Here is a 12382-nt window from a genome sequence, read left to right as displayed (position 1 = left end):
CTGTAGCAGTTATAAGTTGAATGAAACTTGTAAATTTGTAAATATATACTATTCTTATACACATTATGTACATACATACTTACTCCATTGCATGGGCACTTTTACTATATACACAACTCCTACCTCACCCTCTGCGGGGAAAACAATCTAAGATGGAGTCGACGCCCATGTGCAATGGAGCCGAAAGGGAGGAGTCCCTCGGTCTCGTGACTCGAAAAGACTTCTTCAAAGAAAAACAACTTGTAACACTCCGAGCCCAACACTAGATGGCAGGATAATGCACAGCACGTGAATCTGCAGCGTCTCATGCCACGAACAGATGTACACTGGGTAAGTGACATTTTCCATATATATATATATATACACGCATACACACATCCTTCAAAATTACATACAAAACATGGATTTTAAACATTGAAATAAACAAAACAAAAAAGTAAATTAAGGTTAAAAAAATTTACTTTATAAACAAAAAGTAAAAAGATGAAATCTATATATTTAAAAAAATGCACAAACATACTCACAAATTTGTAATATAAAAGAACTCCAAATGCAGTGACCTCTGAAGTCACCCTGTAATAAATAATGGCAAAGTAATGACTGACACCCGAAAGTACCCATTATTTACCTTGCACCAGAACTACTGTCTGCCTATTACATGACCAAAATAGGACAAGCGATGGAGGTTCAATACACAAAATGCCAAATGTAGGTGATGTCAAGCATGATTGCTAGTAGGTAGGCTTATTGCAAGCATTGCTACCTATGCTGCAGCAGAAGCCACTGCTGCTGTAATTCGTACTGTTGGCAAGTTGAGAAATACGTAAAAAATTGGGTTTTTCTTAGCCACTGTATGTATCTGAATGGCTACGATCTGTAAAATGTATGTATTTCATTGCTATAAGGGTAGGGACGCTGAACAGTAGGTCTTTTGGAGGTGGCTGGGTAGAGGGAAAGTTACTGCCACCCAGGGTCCCATGATTTATATCTTATATCTTTTCAATTACGGCTTCTCTTTATTTAGATTGTATTGAGTTTTTCAGTATTGTATCCGTGGAGCTGCTAAAGAGTGCCCAGTAACAGTAAGGTGATCAGAAGGAAATAGAATGAATAAAACAGGAAAATCAAATAAGGTACGTTGACTTCTCCTTTTTGACCTCTTCGAAAGTAAATCTAAAATTTGAAATGTATAAAAATCCAGTATCTCTAAATAAACTGATTCCCAATTATTTAACTTGATCACTTGAAGTTCCACTGTCTGGCAAGCCCTTCAATCACTAATTTGTTTATACATTAATTTTTCAGTGTTCATTTTATAATTATGAAAAGCACTTTTATCTATCAAGTCGGCTGCCTCATTACATATCTGTGGCTCTGTCAGCACTGGCAACATATGAAGTGCATTTAGGGATTCCCTATGGAACAGTCATTTAACTACAGTCCTTTCATTCAGACAGGCACATATAGCTATAGCTAGAAGTTCAAATGCCAACTCAAATAATGTAGTGGACAAAGGATAGCTCTGATGCCTCCCTCTAGCTCATGAAAAGGCTTCCAACCTAAAGACATTCATCAGTACAGAAGCTTTTGCTCCCCTAAGTAATGCTTCCACTAATTTTGAAACACACTCAGAAAAACAATCAATAACAAATCCATCTCTAAGTGCAACTATTCCACCTATTGAAACAGTGTTTCTTCATCTTGGACCAAAGTTAAAAGGGTTTGTTAATGTGTTGTCCCTTATCATCCAGCACAGTTTTAATATTCAAAAACCTGTTCCTACAATTTACAAAAACCGATTGGGAGGTCACTTGCAGCTTTACAGTGACCACTTCCTTTCCATATTGTCTGTTCCTTAGTAATGATTTCATAGTCTTAATGTAAAAGTGAAGTGTGCCTGTACCTTGAACATAGAGACACAACCTTTCCCAGTTTTAAGATTATAGTAATGAGAGCCCCCCCAGTGGACATTCACTTAGTTCATTTAAACAGCATCACATTATACCTAAAGCATAAGGTGGGAATCAGCAGAGCCCTGTATTGGTCCTAAAATTATTATTACTTTAAATCCATACAAAGTACTTTCCTTGTAGTCATTGTGTTATTACTTTCATGCTTTGTACTCCATACCTCTTTTTGCTCGATCATCATGAAAGCACAGTATTCCAGACTGTCTGGCATGCATGCATTAGAAGCAGGAAAGACTGGCAGTGCCTGTGGAATATTGCTGCTGCTTGGAGAGAGGCTCTTTATTATGACTTTGTGGGAGACGGTTGAAGTTCAGTCAAGAACACTACATCTCCAATGAACCAAAGGACTCACAAGAACTGCGAGCAGTGGTGGCCATTGTGAATTAACAGAGTAAAAGTCCTTTGTTGCCCCCGCACTGTTAGGTTGTTTCTAATTACAGACCCAGGTATTGTTATTTGCTACTTTGCGACAGTTTTGGGTGCGCACTCTTTGTAACATCCCACTGGTGTCAGGCCTTAAAAAATCGATTCGCCCGTCAGATTTTAACAGGTCCAGCTAAATTTAGAACCTACTCGCCTGTTCTGGCGAATTGACAGAGAACAGGTGTTCTGTACACTCTGAAAGTGAAAAAGCCATAAAATTCCCCATAACCTTCTTTTTATCTTGTCACATTTCCTCTGTGTTTAGAGAAAGAGGTCAGAAGCCAGTTGACTTCTCTGACTGCACAATTCAAGGATTTTATAAAGTGAACTGTCTGACAATCTGTGCAAAGAGTGTAAAATGAGGGGCTGCAGGCTGTCAGAGTTTTCCAAACACACAATATTTAAATAACTAAGTCCAACTGGACAAACATTTCAAATATATTTCAGTAGTTGTGAAAGCCCACTTTTTGTACTTCTGTGAGATGAAGAAATATCTTAATAGGAGGAAAACAAATCGGAACACTACTTGGTGATGTGCAAATGAAAAATGTTTTCTGAATGTTCTCACAGCTGCAAGTTTGTGGAAAAGTTTTTGGCCATTTCAATGGGAAATTTACTGTCGGTAAATGACAGTATGCTAACACGTCATGTTTAAGTAATGTATTTATTAAAAGTGAGTGTTTAAACATGAACAGAGAAACACTCTTGCCCCTGCCCTGATGGCAATGCTATTAGTAAATTAAGAGCAAGTCAGAGATCATGTGTACCCTATGTGTGGGTTAGATTCTTAATGTACATGGAGCAAATGTTTAGTCTATCCCCTTCGCTGCCAGGCCTTTTCCCCCCTCCTGTGCCGAGCCTTTTTTGGCTATTTGGGGCAGTTCGCGCTTAGGCCCTCATAACTTTTTGTTCACATAAGCTACCCATGCCAAATTTGCGTCCTTTATTTCCAACATCCTAGGGATTCTAGAGGTACCCAGACTTTGTGGCTTCCCCGGAAGGAGACCAAGAAATTAGCCAAAATACAGTGCAAATTTTGCTTTTTTTTCCAAAAAAATGGGAATAAAGGACTGCAGAAGGCAGCTAGTGTTTTTTTCCCTGAACATGGCATCAACAAAGGGTTTGCGGTGGCAAGATCACCATCTTCCCAGCTTTCAGGAACAGGCAGACTTGAATTGGAAAACCCAATTTTTCAATACAATTTTGACATTTTACTGGGACATACCCCATTTTTACTATTTTTTGTGCTTTCAGCCTCCTTCCAGTTAGTGACCAAAATGGGTGAGAAACCAAGGCTGGATCCCAGACAGCTAAACATTTCTGAAAAGTAGACAACATTCTGAATTCAGCAAGGGGTCATTTGTGTAGATCCTACAAGTGTTTCCTACAGAAAATAACAGCTGAAATAAAAACATATTGAAATTGAGGTGAAAAAAACTGCAATTTTTCTCCACGTTTTACTCTGTAACTTTTTCCTGCGATGTCAGATTTTTAAAAGCAATATACCGTTACGTTAGCTGGACTCTTCTGGTTGCGGGGATATATAGGGCTTGTAGGTTCATTAAGAACTCTAGGTACCCAGAGCCAATAAATGAGCTGCACCTTGCAATGGGTTTTTATTCTATACTGGGTATACAGCAATTCATTTGCTGAAATATAAAAAGTGAAAAATAGGTATCAAGAAAACCTTTGTATTTCCAAAATGGCCACAAGATAAGGTGTTGAGAAGCAGGGGTTATTTGCACATCTCTGAATTCCGGGGTGCCCATACTAGCATGTGAATTACAGGACATTTCTCAAATAGACGTCTTTTTTACACACTGCCTTACATTTGGAAGGAAAAAATGTAGAGAAAGACAAGGGGAAATAACACTTGTTTTGCTATTCTGTGTTCCCCCAAGTCTCCCGATAAAAATGGTACCTCACTTGTGTGGTTAGGCCTAGCGCCCACAAAGGAAATGGCTCAAAACACAACGTGGACACATCACATTTTTTCACAGAAAACAGAGGTGTTTTTTGCAAAGTGCCTACCTGTGGATTTTGGCCTCTAGCTCAGCCGGCACCTGGGGAAACCTAGCAAACCAGCGCATTTTTGAAAACTAGACACCTAGGGAAATCCCAGATGGGGTGACTTGTGGGGCTCTGACCAGGTTCTGTTACCAAGAATCCTTTGCAAACCTCAAACTTTGACCAAAAAAACACTTTTTCCTCTCATTTCGGTAACAGAAAGTTCTGGAATCTGAGAGAAGCCACAAATTTACTTCCACCCAGCATTCCCCCAAGTCTCCCGATAAAAATGGTACCTCACTTGTGTGGGTAGGCCTAGCGCCCACGAAAGGAAATGGCCCAAAACACAACGTGGACACATCACATTTTGTCACAGAAAACAGAGGTGTTTTTTTTTTTTTACAAAGTGCCTACCTGTAGGAGGCTGGCCTGGCTTGTAGTGGGTACCAGAGGTACTTACACCTTGTGCCAGGTCCAGTTATCCCTTATTAGTGTAGAAGAGGTGTTTCTAGCAGCTTAGGCTGATAGAAGGTAGCTATGGCAAAGCAGCTTAGGCTGAACTAGGAGACATGTAAAGCTCCTACTATACTATTGGTGTCATATGCACAATATCATAAGAAAACACAATACACAGATATACTAAAAATAAAGGTACTTTATTTTTATGACAATATGCCAAAAGTATCTCAGTGAGTACCCTCAGTATGAGGATGAGAAATATACACAAGATATATGTACACAATACCAAAATTATGCAGTAATAGCACAAGGAAGTAATGCAAGCAGTGTAAAGTTACAATAGATTGCAATAGGAGCACATAGGTATAGGGGCAACACAAACCATATACTCCAAAAGTGGAATGCGAACCACGAATGGACCCCAAACCTATGTGAGCCTGTAGAGGCACGCTGGGACTGTAAGAAATCAGTGAGGGTTAGAAAAATAGCCCACCCCAAGACCCTGTAAGGTAGGTGTAAAGTGCACCTACAACCCCCAGAGATAACAGAAGTCGTGATAGGGGAATTCTGAAAGGAAAACCAACACCAGCAATGCAACAGCAGTGGATTTTCCGGACCTGAGTACCTGTAAGACAAGGGGACCAAGTCCAAGAGTCGTGACAGTGTCGAGAGTGGGCAGGAGCCCAGGAAATGCCAGCTGAGGGTGCAAGGAAGCTGCCACCGGATGGAAGAAGCTTGGTGTTTTGCAAGAACGAAGAGGACTAGGAACTTCCCCTTTGGAGGATGGATGTCCCACGTCGTGAAGAAGCTTGCAGAGGTGTTCCCACACAGAAAGACCGCAAACAAGCCTTGCTAGCTGCAAGGGTCGCGGTTAGGGTTTTTGGATGCTGCTGTGGCCCAGGAGGGACCAGGATGTTGCCAATTGCGTGAGGAGACAGAGGGGGCGCCCAGCAAGTCAGGGTGCCCTCACAGAAGCAGGCAGCACCCGCAGAAGTACCGGAACAGGCACTACGAAGAGGAGTGAACCTGAGTCCACGCGAAGTCACAAAAGGGAGTCCCACGACGCCGGAGGACAACTCAGAAGGTTGTGCACTGCAGGTTAGAGTGTCGGGGACCCAGGCTTGGCTGTGCATGAAGGAAATCCTGGAAGAGTGCACAGGAGCCGGAGCAGCTGCAAATCACGCGGTACCCAGCAATGCAGTCTAGCGTGGGGAGGCAAGGACTTACCTCCACCAAACTTGGACTGAAGAGTCACTGGACTGTGGGAGTCACTTGGACAGAGTTGCTGAGTTCCAGGGACCACGCTTGTCGTGCTGAGAGGGGACCCAGAGGACCAGTGATGCAGTCTTTTGTTGCCTGCGGTTGCAGGGGGAAGATTCCGTCGACCCACAGGAGATTTCTTCAGAGCTCCTGGTGCAGAAAGGAGGCAGGCTACCCCCAGAGCATGCACCACCTGGAAACAGTCGAGAAAGCCGGCAGGATGAGCGATACAAGGTTGCTAGTAGTCGTCTTTGCTACTTTGTTGCGGTTTTGCAGGCGTCCTGAGCAGTCAGCGGTCGATCCTTTGGCAGAAGGTGAAGAGGGAGATGCTGAGGAACTCTGGTGAGCTCTTGCATTCGGTATCTGAAGAATTCCCCAAAGCAGAGACCCTAAATAGCCAGAAAAGGAGGTTTTGCTACCTAGGAAGGAGGATTGGCTACGAAGGGAGGTAAGAGCCTATCAGAAGGAGTCTCTGACGTCACCTGCTGGCACTGGCCGCTCAGAGCAGTCCAGTGTGCCAGCAACACCTCTGTTTCCAAGATGGCAGAGGTCTGGGGCACACTGGGAGGTGCAAGTCAGGGGAGTGGTCACTCCCCTTTCCTTTGTCCAGTTTCGCTCCAGAGCAGGGCTGGGGGAATCCCTAAACCGGTGTAGACTGGCTTATGCAGAGATGGGCACCATCTGTGCCCTTCATAGCATTTCCAGAGGCTGGGGGAGGCTACTCCAACCCAGCCCTCACACCTATTTCCAAAGGGAGAGGGTGTTACACCCTCTCTCAGAGGAAATCCTTTGTTCTGCCTTCCTGGGCCAGGGCTGCCTGGACCCTAGGAGGGCAGAAACATGTCTGAGGGGTTGGCAGCAGCAGCTGCTGCAGTGGAGACCCCGGAAAGGCAGTTTTGGCAGTACCCAGGTTCTGTGCTAGAGACGCGGGGGATCACGGAATTGTCTCCCCAATGCCAGAATGGCATTGGGGTGACAATTCCATGATCTTAGACATGTTACATGGCCATGTTCGGAGTTACCATTGTGACGCTATACATAGGTAGTGACCTATGTATAGTGCACGCGAGTAATGGTGTCCCCGCACTCACAAAGTCCGGGGAATTTGCCCTGAACGATGTGGGGGCAACTTGGCTAGTGCCAGGGTGCCCACACACTAAGGGCCATATGTACGAACACATTTTCCCATTGACACAGAATGGGAAAAACCCTTTGCTACATCTGGCCCTAAGTAACTTTGCACCCAACCTTCACCAGGTGAAGGTTAGACATATAGGTGATTTATAAGTTACTTAAGTGCAGTGATAAATGGCTGTGAAATAACGTGGACGTTATTTCACTCGTGCTGCATTGGCAGGCCTGTGTAAGAATAGTCAGATCTCCCTATGGGTGGCAAAAGAAATGCTGCAGCCCATAGGGATATCCTGGAACCCCAATACCCTGGGTACCGCAGTACCATATACTAGGGAATTATAAGGGTGTTCCAGTATGCCAATGTGAATTGGTGAAATTGGTCATTAGCCTGTTAGTGACAATTTGGAAAGCAGAGAGAGCATAACCACTGAGGTTCTGGTTAGCAGAGCCTCAGTGAGACAGTCATCATACAGGGAACACATACAGGGCACATACTTATGAGCACTGGGGCCCTGCCTGGCAGGGTCCCAGTGACACATAGACTAAAACAACATATATACAGTGAAATATGGGGTAACATGCCAGGCAAGATGGTGTCGCGTAGGCTCTCATTATCCTAATGAGACTACTGGATTTTTGGGTAGCAGGGTCGTTCACAGTGTGGGGGACTAAGTCTAACCCACGGGGAAGGACCCTTGTAACCCTCAATCTGGTTTTGCTCCGGCTAACTAGCAGTGCCTCATCTCTCCCAGAGGGAAGAGATGATTGGGCAGCCGACATCTTCGTGCTTCCCAGGGAAGTCGTGGTCACTCAGATCCCAACCAGTTCTCTCATACACAATGCGGTCTCATATATGAATGACAAAGGCAGTTTGAGTTTTAAAGATTGGTTTAATAAAACGACTGCATTTTAGATAACAAAGCGTGAGCCGCAATAACCAGAACCATACAACACAGTAGGATTGAAATAGTAACAAGGAGAGTGAAACATAAGAATAACGCTATCATAGTGCTACTAGATTACGTTCTCTCTTCTAAGTTCTATTTTGAGCACAGCATGTTAAGCTCTAAGCCTGCCTTTTGGGTTCCCCCAGGAGGACATCAACCCTCATACCTGAGCAAAGGCCTGTGATCTGGATCAGCATCTGCAACACAGTAGTCAGCGTCTAGTTGTGGTTCCCTGGTCGGAATCTCCCTCTTACGTGTACCAGGACTAGGAAGTGTTTTTATAACTAACATGCCGGTGTTCTAAGAAACGTCCCTACGTAAGAATGTGTACTTTCTACGAACCCTAAAGACTAAACTTCTACCACGTCTATCGGCAATGTACCAGACTGTATCCTTGACTGAAGCACAGAGCGAGCAAGAATGTATTGTTTGAGAACTCTGGTGCTGAAGTAAGCTAAACAGTGTGATAGAAGAAAATAAAACAAGACCGTGAAACTGGCTATTGAAAAATAAGTGCGAGGCTAAATAAAATGCATCTAGAACAAAGTGCACAGAGGCCTAATGCTTTAAGCAAACACGCAAAGGCTATATTAAAAATGGCTACACTACAATGGTACTTTCCTACACTACCTGTGGATTTTGGCCTCTAGCTCAGCCGGCACCTGGGGAAACCTAGCAAACCAGCGCATTTCTGAAAACTAGACACCTAGGGGAATGCAAGATGGGGTGACTTGTGGGGCTCTGACCAGGTTCTGTGAGCCAGAATCCTTTGCAAACCTCAAAATTTGGCCAAAAAAACACTTTTTCCTCTCATTTCGGTGACAGAAAGTTCTGGAATCTGAGAGGAGCCACAAATTTCCTTCCACCCAGCGTTCCCCCAAGTCTCCCAATAAAAATGGTATCTCACTTGTGTGGGTAGGCCTAGCGCCCACGAAAGAAAATGCCCCAAAACACTATCTGGACACATCAAAATTATCAAATACAAACTGCCTGTTTTTGCAGGGAGGCACCTGCGTTTTTGGTCCTGGGTTCAGCAGTCTTCTAGGGAAACCTACCAAACCCAGACATTTCTGAAAACTAGACACCCGAGGGAGTCCAGTGAGGTGTGACTTGCGTGGATCCCCCAATGTTTCCTTACCCAGAATCCTCAGCAAACCTCAAATTTAGCTAAAAAATCGAATTTTTCCCACATTTCTGTGTGGGATCACCGCACTGGGACACATTTCATACCACCCAATATTTCCCTCAGTCTCCCGGTAAAATTGATACCTCATTTGTGTAGGTGGGCCAAGTGCTTGTGAAAGGGAATAGCCAAAAACATGTTGATATTGAGGGGGAACAAAGGGGGACCAAAAGGGCAGTTTGCAAAAAAAACATTTTTAGGCTGACCAGTGCAGCAGAATTTTTATCGGTATAGATGAAACAATGCTGGGTCGTAGGAATTTTGTGGATTCCTGCAGATTCCAGAAGGTTCCACCACAAAAACGTGGGAAAAATGTCTGATTTCCAGCAAAGTTGGAGGTTGTGGGTACTAAAATGGTGTGGGGTGCATGTGAAACACACCACCCTGGAATCACCCAGATGTTTAATTTTCAGATGTGTCTAGGTCTTGTGGATTTTTCTACATGGCAGCGTCCCAAAGTCCATAAAGTGCAGCCCTCACCATTCCAAGTAGGACGATTTTGAGAGTAAGCTAAGTTCTCATGGCCCAAATGTAAAACTAAAACCCCAAATAATCAAATGTCTTCTTGCTTGCTGTGGGATAAGATGTTTTAGAGTGCGGGGGAGAGCTGAAAGACTGTTACCCCTTTCAGTTGAGGTGGGGGCGTAACCAGGCCCATACTGGTTGGTAGCCACCACCCCAATATTTTTTGTTTATTTTAAATTCCCTGGCATCTAGTAGACTTTCTGCCCCACCCTCTTATTTTTGAAAAAAAAACATCCCTGGCCTCTGGTGGGCTTTCTGCCCCCCCTTGGGGGCAGATGGGCCTTCCAAAAATAGGCCCATCTGCCCCCAATGGGGGGCAGATATGGCCAACAGTAATGTGCCCCCATGGGGAGCGACCCTTACCCAAGGGGCTGCTCCCCTAAAGTAAACACACGCATACACACACACCAATCCCTGGTGCCTAAGTGGTTTCTGCCCCCATGGAGGCAGATTGGCCTAACAAAAATTGGCCGATCTGCCCCCAAGGGGGGCAGAAATGGTCTAAATACAATTTGCCCCCCAGGGGAGCTACCCTTGCCTAATGAGTCGCTCCCCATCTCTAAAAAAAAAAAAACAGACAAAAAAAAACACACAAACATTTTTTTGCCCTGGCGCCTAGAGGTTTCTGCCCCCCCCCCCCCCCCCGGGGGCAGATCGGCCTAATAACAATAGGCCGATCTGCCCCCGGGGGGGGCACAAATGGCCTAAAATAAATTTACCCCCCCACCCCCGGAGCGACCCTTGCCTACGGGGTTGCTCCCCTTGTGTGACATTGGCGCAAAAAAAAAAAAGATCCCCGGTGCCTAGTTGTTTCTGCCCCCTTGGGGGCAGATTGACCTATAATCGGCCGATCTGCCCCCAAGGGGGGCAGAAATGGTCTAAATACAATTTGCCCCCCAGGGGAGCGACCCTTGCTTAATGGGGTCGCTCCTCATCTCTAAAAAAAACAAACAAACAAAAATAAAAACACCCAAAAAAAATTAGCCCTGGCGCCTAGAGGTTTCTGCCCCCGGGTGAGCAGAAATGGCCTAAAATAAATTTGCCCTCCCAACCCCCCCCCTCCCCCGGGGAGCGACCCTTGCCTCAGGGGTCACTCCCTATCTGTAAAACAACAACAACAAAAATCCCCGGTGCCTAGTGGTTTCTGCCCCCCCTGGGGGCAGATCGGCCTAATTAAAATAGGCTGATCTGCCCCCCCAGGGGGGCAGAAATGGCCTAAAATAAATTTGTCCCCCAGGGGAACGACCTTTGCCTAAGGGGTCGCTCCCCTTTCGTGAAATTCACGGAAAAAAACCTCCCTGGTGTCTCATGGTTTCTATCCCCCTTGGGGGCAGATTGGCCTCATAAAAATAGGCCAATCTTTCCCCAAGAGGGGCAGAAATGGCCTAAATATAATTTGCCCCCTAGGGGAGCGACCCTTGCCTAAGGGGTCGCTCCCCACCTCTAAAAACAAAACAAAAAAAATGATCCCTGGTGCCTAGAGGTTTCTGACCCCAGGGGGGGCAGAAAAGGCCCCCAAAAAAAAATGACCTCCCCCCCCCGGGAGTGACCCTTGCCCAAGGGGTCGCTCCCTCATGCCAATTTCCTAAAAATAAATAAATCCCTGGTGTCTAGTGGGCTTTTTAGCAGCCGGGTGCTTGCAATCCGGCTGCAAAAACGCTGAGAGAGACTTCAAAGGGAAGGAAATTCCTTTCCTTCCCTTTGAAGCCTCTCCGGCCTCCTCCACGTGATCGGAAGAGAAATTCTTTGCATTTCTCTTCCGATCGCGCTGGAAGCGATGGGAGGAGGCCTCTGTGATAGCGCGCGATTGCATGCTGACCTCACGGGTGGGGTGGGGTAGGGGTCAGGGGTGGATGGGGAAGGGCTTTCCCTTCCATCCCTGCCTTGGGGGGGTGGGGGGGGCACCCCACAGAGGGGCTCTGTGCCCAGGACGGAATGGTTACGTCCTGGGCACACGAGCACTGTGCCTCAGGATGTAACCATTACGTCCTGGGCACAGAAGGGGCTATTCAATCAAACAAAATAGTTTTTTGCACAGCCGAAATGCTAAACCCGCATATTTCAAGGTGCCTCATATGTGAGAATGAAGAAAAAAGGCAGCTCTATAAAATAAAATATTTGTCTAGGATTACACAATTAGAGACCAGTTTAAGGGTACATTTCAGTTAAGTCGAGTAGATTATTCAGGTTACTCGACGTGCCGGTCCAGTAATATTTTTATGATATTTCGAGGCCTGTATATGTTTCTTTACAAGAAGCTGGTTTCTGGATGTGGTTACATTGTTTTCCTTCCTCCCCACGGCTTGGTTTCATTGAGACCGGTACCTTATTGGATACTTGTGCTGCATACTTTCTTCATATATTCAGGTATTCTCACTAGTCGTCTTGATCTTAGTTTTGTGCTCAGACACCACTTCTATTTACCTACCTGTTATTAACTTTCTTTTCAGATTGGCATACGGTGGGTGAAGACT

This window comes from Pleurodeles waltl, chromosome 10, assembly GCF_031143425.1.
Source record: "Pleurodeles waltl isolate 20211129_DDA chromosome 10, aPleWal1.hap1.20221129, whole genome shotgun sequence".
Lineage (NCBI taxonomy): Eukaryota > Metazoa > Chordata > Amphibia > Caudata > Salamandridae > Pleurodeles > Pleurodeles waltl.
This window is presented reverse-complemented; position numbering follows the sequence as displayed.